The following is a 12,783-nucleotide window of genomic DNA, read 5'->3' as shown; positions in this document are numbered from 1 at the left end:
CTCTGGCCTGAAGCTTGTTTACTCCTTTATTTTCTATAAAAGGGAATTCAAGGCCAAGAGACAAGGTTCCAGTTTTTTTCTTTGTACTAAAGTTTCTAAAATTAGAGTCATATGTCATATTTGGTATAGGTTTTAAAGACTAGATTCTATATTGTTTTATGACAAATATAGCGTTTGAGTTAATGAAATATAATCCAAACCTATTTCTATCCATTGTATGATTCTACTATCTTTTGAATAAAATATAATCAAGGATTTCTTTCATTCATTGCATTGTTGTTATGTATGTGATTTGTGTTTATGATGTGATCTAAGGGATCAATTAAATGCTTAAACAAAATTGCACAATGGTAGGGCTTGTGCAGGGATTTTGATAAGTAGTTTGGGTTTGGCTTTTAGTAGAGATATATTATGTAGACAGCTAAAAATGTCTCACTGATCATCTACTAATTATTCCTCTAATTAGTTAAATAATTATTTAATTATTTAATTAAGTTAATTAATCATATTCTTCTAATTTCATATTTCCTCATCATCTTACTAATTATTCTATTTTTTATTCTATCATCATTTAATCATTTTAATCATTTTCTAAATAGTAATTAAATATTTATTAATTAATTCCCTAATTTAAATAATCTTTATTATTTAAATTAATTAATTCTCAATTTTAATTCTCTAATCATCTAATCATTCAACTCTCTTCTAAATATTAATTAAATATTTATTATTTAATTAAATTCAATTTCTAAATAATTAAATTATTTCTTTAAATTATTTAATTAACTAATTAATTCTTCTAGTTCTTCAAATTCTAATTTCATTTAATTTCTTATTTCTTCTAATTTCTTCCAAATTCAATTACATGTACATGATTTCAAAAATCAAATTGAAAATCAAAGTCAAGTTCTAAATATATTCAAATACTAAATTGAATTAAATAAATTCAATTATTTGAATAAATATCATGCAAAGATTAAATTGAAAATCTAAATCTAAATGCAAGCACATGCTAAATTAATTAATTCAATCAATTAATTAATTAAATCATTTATCTCTCCAATCTCTATTTCTATCTTTCAGTTAGCTTTTTCTAAATTAAGCTTTCTTTGTGATCCTCTTTATTTCCTCCAATCATTCTTTTTCTTCCCTCAATCAGCTTTTTCTCAATCAGTTGACTCAATTAATCTATTCAATCTATTGAGTTTCACTCGTACAATCAGTAGTTCAATTATCAATTTTCATGTGAGCTCACCTGAGTTCTACCTCTTGAACAATTTGTTCCATCTTTCAATCAATCTCATCCAAAAATCTATAAATTGAACATCCAATCTCCATTTTCAATCCTCCTCGATCTTGAACAATATCTCTAAATCACAAACTTTGAATCTTTGTGTCACTTGCAAGTTACCAGTGCAATATCTGAGAGCCATCATACCACAGAGAAGAGCAGAGCAATGGAAGCAATATGCAATCTTGGAATAGGGAGTTTTAGTTTGATTTGAATGATTTATAATTCTTATTTCTTGATATTACATTATTTCATTGTCTTGTTTGTTAGATTCTTTGATTAGATAGGGATTCATGATTTCCTTTTATTTCTAATTGATATATTGTTATCAAGATGAATTTTACATGCACACATTTTGGTGAACCTGACGTGAATCACAACTAACTTACCTTCTCTATTCTCTGTGTAATTTTTGGAGGTCGTACAGATTTATCAAGGATTTTGAGAATAGATATTTTGTCACGCAATTGCGAGTACATCGTCCTGCAATCACATAGACAACATCACGCATTTGACCCCTCGAGGTCACGTATTCACTCTGACAGGGTTACCCAATTTCCCTATTCAAATCACGCAACATCCCTTTCTAGATCACGCCTCTGCAGGGTTAATTGTTGTTTAATTTTTTCTTTCGTATGTTATTTGTTTTGTCTAATTCTATCTCAAATTAGGTTATTCTGGTTTTGGCAAATGCACACTCCAATGAGAAATTGTAGGTGATTGAAGGTTTTGTCATTGATGGCAACCTTGCAATCATATGATACTGGCAACACAATTATACCGGCACCGGCAATGACAAACTCTACACCGGCACACAAAACATCGGCAATGAAAGAAAGGATACCAGCACCCAGGCTGATAGGAATTTATAATATATTTTGTAATTAAATTGTAAAATCATTGTAAGTCGACATGGCGAGTTGTAAGATGACTCATATATGTATGAGATCATTATAGAACATTTAAAAAAGAAAATATAGGTGAAATAATGCAGACCTAATATGCGAATTTTAGGTTAAGGGTTTATATATGCAGCAGAGCTAAAACCAGTACTGGATTTGGCATAGCAGATGCTATTTTGAAGCAGTACAAGACATTGGAATATCATAATCCATTTTTGTAAGTCAGTGTGACTTCCTTTTCGTAATTGAGCAGTGAGCTCTAGGCACTTGGCCTTCCTGCATGTGCAAGCCACTATTGTAGCAGTAATATTCCCTTATTGGCCAGTAAGTGAATATTATGGGTCACAAATCCCACTGAGGTTTTTCCCACATCAGGTTTCCTTATTAAACTACTATGTTATGGTGTGCTCTTCATGTGGTTACTATTTTCCTTCTTTACTACATTACTTTTGATTTACCAGTACACTGTATTGACATACTTTACATGTTTTAAATCAAGTAAATTAAGCAACCAGTTAGATATTGATTCACCCCCCCCCTCTCAATATCTTTGGGAATCCTAACAATTGGTATCAGAGCCTGGTCCTCTATTTTTAGAAGCCTAACAGCTTGAGGAAGATCTTGTCACCGATAGAGATGGAAAACTTGAGAAAGCAATTGGAAACAACTCTTACAGACTATGATGCAGAAAAAGTGAAGAATATAAAACTTGAGGATGATCTGAAGGCTGCTCAGGATATCATTCAAGCACTTCAAGAAAATCTTACCATTGCAAGAAATAAGAGAAGAGAACTTTGTGAAAAAATGCAAAATGAGAATGATGAAAAGGAAACTCTTAATGATTTGGTAAACAAGCTAAGACAAGAAATCAGTACAACACAGAATGAGATGTAGAATATGACTATGAGATTTTGCAAATAAATTGAAGATAGGAAGAAGAGTGAAGAAGACTTGGCCAGAAGACTAAATGAAGCTGGAAATGAGAACACAAGACTTAGTCATGAAAATAATATGTTGAAGACAAATCTGATGCATACACAAAATGACTCAAATGAGCTCATAAGACAGAAAGGAATCTTGGAAAGAGAACTAGCTACTGCAAATCAACACAAGGAGAAATTCAAGAAAAGCTTAGAAGAACTTAGTGACATGCTAAAGAATCAGAAACCTAATGGTGATACAAATGGCCTTGGCTTTGAAGTTGGTGAGAGCTCTGGTACTGCAAATAATCATGATCATAGCAAATTGGTAAGACAACCTATTGCTTACAAATTTAATGGCAAATGCTTTAACTGTAACAAGTATGGTCATAGAGAAAATCAGTGTAGATCTAGAAATTCTCAGAACACCAATACACCCATCGGCTAATGTTCTAAATGCAACAAAGTTGGTCATAATTCATTAAATTGCAGAATGAATGTGAGATGTTATGTTTGTGGAAGATTTGGGCACTTATCTAATAAATGCAGAACACATACTAGCATAGGATATGGGAAAGCTATTCAGAAAAACAATGTGACTTGTTATGCCTATAACAAGATTGGACACATTGCTAAATTTTGTAGAAGCAAGACCTCGCCGGCAAATTACAAAGTTCCTAGTTTAAAAGGTAAAGAAAAGGTTGAAGAGGTAAAGCAAGAATTCTCAAAACAATGGATTAGAAAGTTAGATCAGAATGTTGATATGAATACTCCTCCACCAGCAGGAACATAGTAACACTCCACCGACAGGAGACTCTTCATCTAACTAAAGGAAAATCCTTTGAGGGTTTAGCAACTAAATGAGAAACATGCTATTATTCCCTCGGTTGTTGGTAAGAAGATGAAATTACTTCTATACCGACAAATAAGTTAAGTCATTACTTAACCAGCAAACATTAAATGTGGTAGTTGGAGATAATGACATTATAAAGCAAGTGTTTTGGCTCCATTTTCATTCACCAAGCATTCAAAATTTTGAGAGCATGAAAATTTCCAAGCGAAGGCACTCTTAGTGAAGAAATTTATCAAGCAATTATTCCTTAAGGTAGATAAAGGTATTTATAACCATGGCTTCTTCATCTACTCCTGAATTCATTGCAAACCCTACTATTGTTAATGTAGCTAAGAGGCCTATACCCATTTTTCAGCTAGTTCTCGAAATTGATAAGAAAGATGATAGCATAGGTGCATTCTCCCAAATCCCTAAAGGAGTAGTTTATGTTGAAGACCCTAGAAAATATATGCATTGTCATATAGAGGAATTGGGTGATGATGAAATCAAAAACATGTATAAATCTGAAATTTGTGATGAATCCAGAAATGACAAAACTGAACACAAGATAATAGAAACCCTAGGTTTTCTAGAAATTCATAGTATCCCATTATTTCCCAAGGATATCATAAGAATTGTGCTAAGAAGGGTTCATGGTGAATTCTTTTGGTTGGACTCTATTCACAAGATTACCAAGGAAGCTATCAAAGTTGTAACAGGGTTACCTTCAACCGGTAACAAACCTGACAAAACCAAGAAAGTCTAAAATGACACAGTGATAGACCTAACTGGTGCAACATTTGACAAGAGATCACTAAGGGTAAATGATGTAATGGATATAAATGTCAAATTTATCAGTATGATCTTAGGCTACCAAACTACACATGCAAATAGGTTAAATTCAGTCTCTAGCCTATGCATTAAAAGTGCCTATGATAGGGTAAAAGATAATGCAAGAATAGATGTGTGTGAATGACTTAAAGATGAACTGATTGATAATTTGGGAAAGATAAAGAAAGACAAAAAGGGAACATTCAGATTTGGAAACCTACTTGTTTGTCTGATGTTGTACATAACCAAACAAGTACCTAGTATTGGTATTAGAAATTTTGGTTTTGATATACCGGTAGGAAAACAATTGTTGGATTTACTGAACAACATGGGAGAGAATAGGGTAAAGAACACAAATGAGTATTTTTCGGGCATTGAAGACCCGAATGAAAACTAGAGTTAGATTGTCGCAAGCAATTGTGGACAAATATAAAGATGAAATCTGTTTTGTAATAAAGAAGGATGAAATTTGGATGGAGGCAGTTATTCCTAGAACCGTCTGGGTAACTGAAATGGGGTATGAAACTGATGACAACATAATAAAAACTTATGCAAAAGCCCTCCTAGAAGCTCCAAAGGAACCTGAAGAAAGCCAAATTCAATCAAGAAAAAGGGTTAAGAAGGTTGAGGCAACTGTTAGAAAAGGAACTCAGCAGGCAAAAGCTATCAAGGAAGATGTATTAAGACAAACCGGTATTAAGGAGAGTGAACTGGAAGAACATCAACCAGAAATTCATCTGTCACCAGTTGCAACCTCCTTTGAGAGTGACATACCGGCTAAATTCAAAAGAGTTGAAACAAAGAGAAAAACCTCACCAGTACCCTCCCCTTCTCCTAGAAAAACAAGATAGAAGCAACAAGCAGTGAGGCCCCCAACAAAGAAACTGACTCCAAAGAAAAATAAGATGACCCCTAAGAAGAAGACTCAACAAACTATTGCTCCCATTGATAAACTTCTCAATGAAATAACAGAGTATGGAAAGCTGAAAAACATTAACAAATTATATGAAACACTATCGGCTGACGACAAGGAGAAAGTAGAGAACAGTGTAATCTTACACTTAGATATTTATAAGAAATTTTTGATGCAAGTTGTTGATGAAATACCGACAGATCTGTATAATAGACTAGAAGCTAGAAGGCTAGCTATTGTTGAGCTTGATAAGAAAATAAAGATTGAAAAACTACTTGTTGTACATCCTATCAACTCACCTAAAGAGATAGATCAGTTGATCTCTGAGGCTAACCGGTCAGTGTTTTCAACTGCTCACCAACATGTAGCACTGATGGTAGGTAGAGTGAATGAGGTAACAGAAGAAACAACTGATGCATGGGATATATTCCTTGTAGAGAAGGAGAAATAGGAAGAGTATTGAAGCCCTAAACCCATCAAAGTATGTCAAAAGGATAAGGGAAAAGGTAAGGTTGGTGGACCACCTAGTATAAAAATAACAAACAACTTATCCCCACCACCTATAGATACTCCAACGGTAGTTACTACTGACAATCAACTAGCTACTGAGAGTATGGACACACCACATGAGGATACAAATCATGATTCTAAGGTGTTATATACAATAAACATTGACACTCAGAAAGTTAATATTGTGGTGGATAAAGAATCAACTGGGAAATCAGATGTGGCAATAGAGCCACCATTAAAAAACATTACAGTGACCCCGGACACTGGAAAGGCAAAGACCACAGATGTACATAATGATTCATCTACTAAGCCACCAGCAACAAGCAACACAGAAGAAAAACCAGTAGTGGACAACACTAAGAAACAAGTAGAGCAACAAGCTCCCTCACAGGAACAGGTTCATGCAGAGACAGTGCCACCTACAATAGCTGAGAAACTCAAACCTTTGCTTAGAGAAATGCAAACACAAATTGACCTACCAGAGGTCACTACAAGCAAAGAAGTTACTCACACCGGTGGAATACAAATTGTTGGTTCTTCCATGGCAAAATTCAGACCAACAAATGTGACAGAAGTTCTATTGGATTCAATCAAGAAAATAATAGTGCAGTGCACAAGCATACAAAGATATTGATGATACAATCCCAATTTTGAAAATGGTAGCAACCAAGTGTAATGTGGATAATAAAGATTCTTTAAATAAACTTGACACATTGTCTAAGTATATTACTAACAACATTGTGATAGTTGAACAAATAAATGAGGAAGCATTCAAAGAGAAAATTGAGAAAGAAAAACAAATTCTTTGAAGAGGAAATAAAGAAGTGCATGAGATAATTTGACACTCTTTTACCGGCACTATGTAAAACACTAAAAGAATTTAAAAATTTGTACAAAGATACATGCAAAACAAACTTTTTGACAATAGATATAGATAAGAAGATCAATATGGTACAGGAAGAAATAAATAAATTAGCTGATAATTTCATTAATTCATCTGAACCATTATCAGTTTTTGAGCAGAAAATAACAGGTTTTGAGGAGGAACTTCAAAAATTTGAAAGAGAAAAGGAAAGAATAAAAGGAAAGGCAAAAGATCTAAAAAGGAGACTTAGTCCAAATTTGGACTACCTTGCCTCCTTAAGAAAAGAGATATCTAAGGCATTGGTTCAAGGACAGAAGACACCAGAACATCAAATGAAACACCTCACCAGTACAATTCAAAGGACAAAGGCCACATTAAAGGATAGTGAACGATTCACTGAGAGCCTGAATCTAGTATTGACAAACCCTTTTTAGATTGTAACCAACCAGTTACAGGGATGAAGCTAGAAAGCACACTCAGTTGACACTTTGAAAACCTTTGTCATTGATGCCAAAGGGGGAGTAGTGTTAATGAGAAAAATGACTAACAGAGAAAAATGATTAGCAGAAGAAACTATCAGCTCAAGGGGAGCACATATTTTTGGCACACAGTTTTTGGTAAGACAATTTTGGCAGATTCTTTTTGGATGACACTTTTTGGATTTTTCTCATGAGTGTTGCCATCAATGCCAAAGAGGGAGATTGTTGGCAAATGCACACTCCAATGAGAAATTGTAGGTGATTGAACATTTTGTCATTGATCGCAACCTTGCAATCATATGATACCAGCAAGACAATTATACCGACACCAGCAACAACAAACTCTACACCAACACATAGAACACCGGCAATGAAAGAAAGGATACCAACACCCAGGCCAACAGGAATTTTATTTGTAATATATATTATAATTAAATTGTAAAATTATTGTAAGTCGACATGGCGAGTTGTAAGATGACTCATATATGTATGAGATCATTATAGAACATTTAAAAAGAAAATATAGGTGAAATAATGCAGACCTAATATGCAAATTTTAGGTTAAGGGTTTATATATGTAGCAGAGCTAAAACCGGTACTGGATCTAGCATAGCAGATGCTATTTTGAAGCAGTACAAGACATTGGATTATCATAATCCATTTTTGTAAGTCAGTGTGACTTCCTTTTTGTAATTGAGCAGTGAGCTCTAGGCACTTGGCCTTCCTGCATGCGTAGGCCCCTATTGTAGCAGTAATATTCCATTATTGGACAGTAAGTGAATATTATGGGTCACAAATCCCATCGAGGTTTTTCCCACACTAGGTTTCCTCGTTAGACTACTGTGTTATGGTGTGCTCTTCATGTGGTTATTGTTTTTCTTGTTTACTGCATTACTTTTGATTTACCAGTACACTATATTGACATGCTTTACATGTTTTAAATCAAGTAAATTAAGCAACTAGTTAGATACTGATTCACCCCCCCTCCCCCCCCCTCTTAGTATCTTTGGGAATCCTCACATCTAGGATCAAATTGCTTTTATTTCATGATTTGATTATAGCAATTTATGGCAAGAAAAGTTCAGTTCAGGATTTCAGGTGCAAGAGGGATGAAACAACAAATAAGAGAAGCCAAACACTATCAAAAGGTTCTCCAAGCAGAAAAATTGATACAGGATTCAGAAGAACAACTGGACTTCGATAGATATAATAGCTGAGTTCTTTCTTATCAAGTTAAATATGATCTAATCAATATTAAATGGATGATGAAAGATTTGGCTAGGGCTTCACAATAGGTTTTCCTTCTCACGCAATCACCCTGTTCAGATCACGCAATCACCCTTTCTGGATCACGCATCCGTAGGGTTAATTATTGTTTAATTTATTCTTCCATCTATTATTTGTTCTGTCTAATTTTGCCTCAAATTGGGTTAATCTGGGATCAAATTGATTTTATTTCATGATTTGAGTATAAAAGTTTATGACAAGAAAAGTTCAGTTCAGTATTTCAGGTGCAAGAAGGACAAAACAACAACGAAGAGAAGCCAAATGCTATCAAAAGGTTCTCTAGGCAAAAAAATTGATACAGGATTCAGAAGAGCAACTGGCCTTTGATAGATATAATAGCTTAGTTCTTTCTTATCAAGTTAAATATGATCTTATCAATATTGAATGGATGATGAGAGATTTGGCTAGGGCTTCACAATTGGTTTTGCAGGTTCCTGATCGGGTTTAGTTTTCTTATATGTTTTAGTTTTTAACTTTTGTTGTTGTTTGGTTGTCTGTCATGCAATCAACCTGTTAGTGCTACACAATCGATCAAATATCATCATGCATTCAATCTGTTAGAATTACACATTCGCTCTGTCAGGTTGATGCATTCGATCTATAAGTATCATGCAATCGCACAGGTATAATTACGCATTCGTTTCTGTCAAGTTTTGAGTTTCTATTTTCTGTTAGTTTGGTTTTACTACTAATCTTTTGTTTTCAGCTAGTGGCAGATTTGCGGAGAGGATTAGATTGGTATTTTTTGCATGCATCACCTCACACTTCATTTTTTTTTTGTGCTTAAAATCAACAACAGTTAAATTGGACATGCATGGATAATCTCACACTTTATTGTTGGTGCTTAAAATGAACATGGGCTAAAATTGACATGCATGTATCTCACACTTGGGTTTTTGGTTCTTAAAATCAACAAATGGTTAAAATTGACATGTATGCCTTCATATTTCAATTTGGTGTTTAAAATAGACATGCGTATCTAACACCTACATTTGGGCTATAAAACGAACGTGAATCAAGCTGCATTAGATTAAATCATTTGTCTTTTTCTTAGGGTAAATAATTTTTATTGTGTCTAGGGTGGACCTACTGTTGTACTAACTGACTTTCCACCCGCCTTCGAGGTCTTAGGAGAAAGGAGGAAAGTGACAACGACATCCAATTTTATTTTTTTTAATTTTTTTTATTCTACGTAGTGAGGGGTATCTTTGAATGGGGATTTCATCACCCCAAAGAGGTACTTCGAATTGGGATGCGTTGGGGATATCATCTCTCCCAGCATACTCTCGAGCAGGTTTTTTGAGCTGCTATATAAATATACTGGTCACGCGGCTAGAGTGTTGAGTGAATTTGACATATGTGGGGGCCTTCCCTGCACTGATAAGCTCAACTAAATTCTTAATTGGATTTCTCTGAGAATCCATTGTTGGATCGGGACCCCTCAAAACCTAATACTACGAACCAATTTAGTTGCCAAAAATCCTACATTAAGTGATTTCGGGAGTGTGGATCATACCCCATAGATACCCTTCATGTACCTTACACTATGATATAGAAATCTCTCGGCTATAAGATCTTTGGATCTTCGGGGTAAGAGAGACTGGCATGCCTGAGAAGTGTGTGTCGTGGAGTGGAGCCAGTGCTCCTAGACTCTCTATCTGTTCATTTTGTCTCAGTATTTCATAAGGGCCTCATTGAATGGTGTCCACTATCCATCCTAAGATTGTATTCTATTATTTTTTATGTATCATTGTGCTAGACCAATATTGAGTCAGTCCCTTGGTCTATTTCAGGCCCTATCCCATGTATCTCTGAGTTTTTCGAGATTGTATGAAAATTGAGTCAGTTAGCTATACATACCTACCAACAATTGTTCTTAGATTTTGAAAACTAAAAAAAATTATCCCACACACGAAGTTACAGAAAATAAAGTCTATTTTGAAACCAAAACTCAAAAGTCCTTGCATACTTGTGACCCTAGGTAGTCTTTTACATAATCTTTTGGATAGTCCCACTTACGTCCTCATTATCATCCTATGTCTTTTGCATAGTCCCACTTACGTCCTCATTATCATCCTACATCTTTTGCATAGTCCCACTTACATCCTCATTATCGTCCTACGCCTTTTTCATAATCTCACTTATGTCCTCATTATCGTCCTACACCTTTTGCATAGTCCCACTTACATCATCATTATCATCCTAAGTATTTTGCATTATCATCCATATAAGTTACATAGTCTTACATTATCATATACGTCACCATATAGACCTCATATACGTCTACGTTCATTGTCAGTTATGGTTTCATAGCATGTGTATTCATGGGTCTCCCAGGTGATGGTTTACTCCCCTTCCAGCAACCTAATCTAGTTCCAAATGGCGGTCAATGAGAAATCATTGATGGTCTAGCTAACTTAGCTTGGAACTTAAGAAGAAGTGCACCTCAATATATAGGATTCATACACGAGATAAACATTGAGTCTAGGATTTCTCATAGAATCGATAGAGAGATCGAGGCTGAACAACTTAGTCAAGAAATGGAAAGACTTGCATTAGAGAAATCTAGAAATGTTCAAAAGGTCTCAAATAAAAATCCTCAATAGAGAGTCTATTATAGCCTTACATACCTCATATTTATGTCTACAATCTAGTGTTAAGTCATCGTCTTGCATAGAACAACCCTCATATAAGCAATTTTAGATGCCCGTCACAAGGTCGCTAAAAGCAAAAGGAATAATGGACCGAAACAACACATAGTCTGTAAACCCTACTTGGAATATGGACATGTCAACAGGTCAACACTAAATGAATTACAACAGCATTTAACAAAGGAATAAATTGAGTGCGCACAACAAGACCCACATGTCCTCATGGTCCTAGATGCACTTATGCATAGCGATAGGGATAACTATCTTTCGTTGTTAATACAAAATGGGGCAAAACTACCTGAGGATTTTGACATCACAAAAATCTTACCACCAGGAAAAACTTTAGGTCAAGATAACAGTCAAACACCACCCTTGACACAAATACAAGCAACGACCTCCAGTCCTCCTCAAAACGTACCTATCCAAACAAATGTCAACACAAATACAAACTTTCAAACAAGTGTGCCATCCTCGATGATCAATTCTAGTATACCATCACAAAGCATGCGGATAATATCAAGTGTATCAGCACCTATTCAAACACAAACAACAAGTACAACTCAACCAAACATGGGTTTGCATATCACCTATTTCACAGTACCTAGTGGAATGCACAACACACAAGATTATTATCTTGGTACCTTCCAACAACCTCCTAGTTATGCAGCCACGAATCCTTTTTTGGGACATACACAAACACAACGTGTACCTTTGACACAACAAATATAGAATTTACAACAACAAATGATGACCATGCAAACTGGTAATGATAAAAAGAGCTACACAATGCAGGACTTACGTCCTTATCCATTTGATTACACATTATACATGCCACCTTTCCTACAACATTTTGAAACACCTAAATTTGATACATATCGAGGGAAGGGTGATCCTAGAGATAATATAAGAGAATTTTTTATGACATGTATAGAGGTTGCCTCAAAAGATACTTATCTAATGAGATTATTTCCTAAAATTCTGGGAGGTCTGGCTTTAGAGTGGTTTTCACATTTACCACCAACCATCACATCATGGTGAGAATTAGCTGAACAATTTATTGCAAACTTCTCGCACAACATTGACACACCCGTTACTTTAATGGACTTGTGTGCCGCTAAACAATAGGAGAATGAAACATTTGCATCCTTCATACAATGATGGAGGGCTCTCTATAGGAGGTGCAAGACAGCTATCCCAGAAACAGAGCAAGTGGATATGTTCACAGAAAATTTGATTCCTAAGATTAAATATCCAATACAAATGTAATGTTTAACGACATTCAAAAAAATCATGGAAAAGGCT

The sequence above is a fragment of the Cryptomeria japonica genome, chromosome 2 (assembly GCF_030272615.1).
Source record: "Cryptomeria japonica chromosome 2, Sugi_1.0, whole genome shotgun sequence".
NCBI lineage: Eukaryota > Viridiplantae > Streptophyta > Pinopsida > Cupressales > Cupressaceae > Cryptomeria > Cryptomeria japonica.
The sequence above is the reverse complement of the archived record's forward strand: the minus strand, read 5'-3'. Positions refer to the sequence as shown.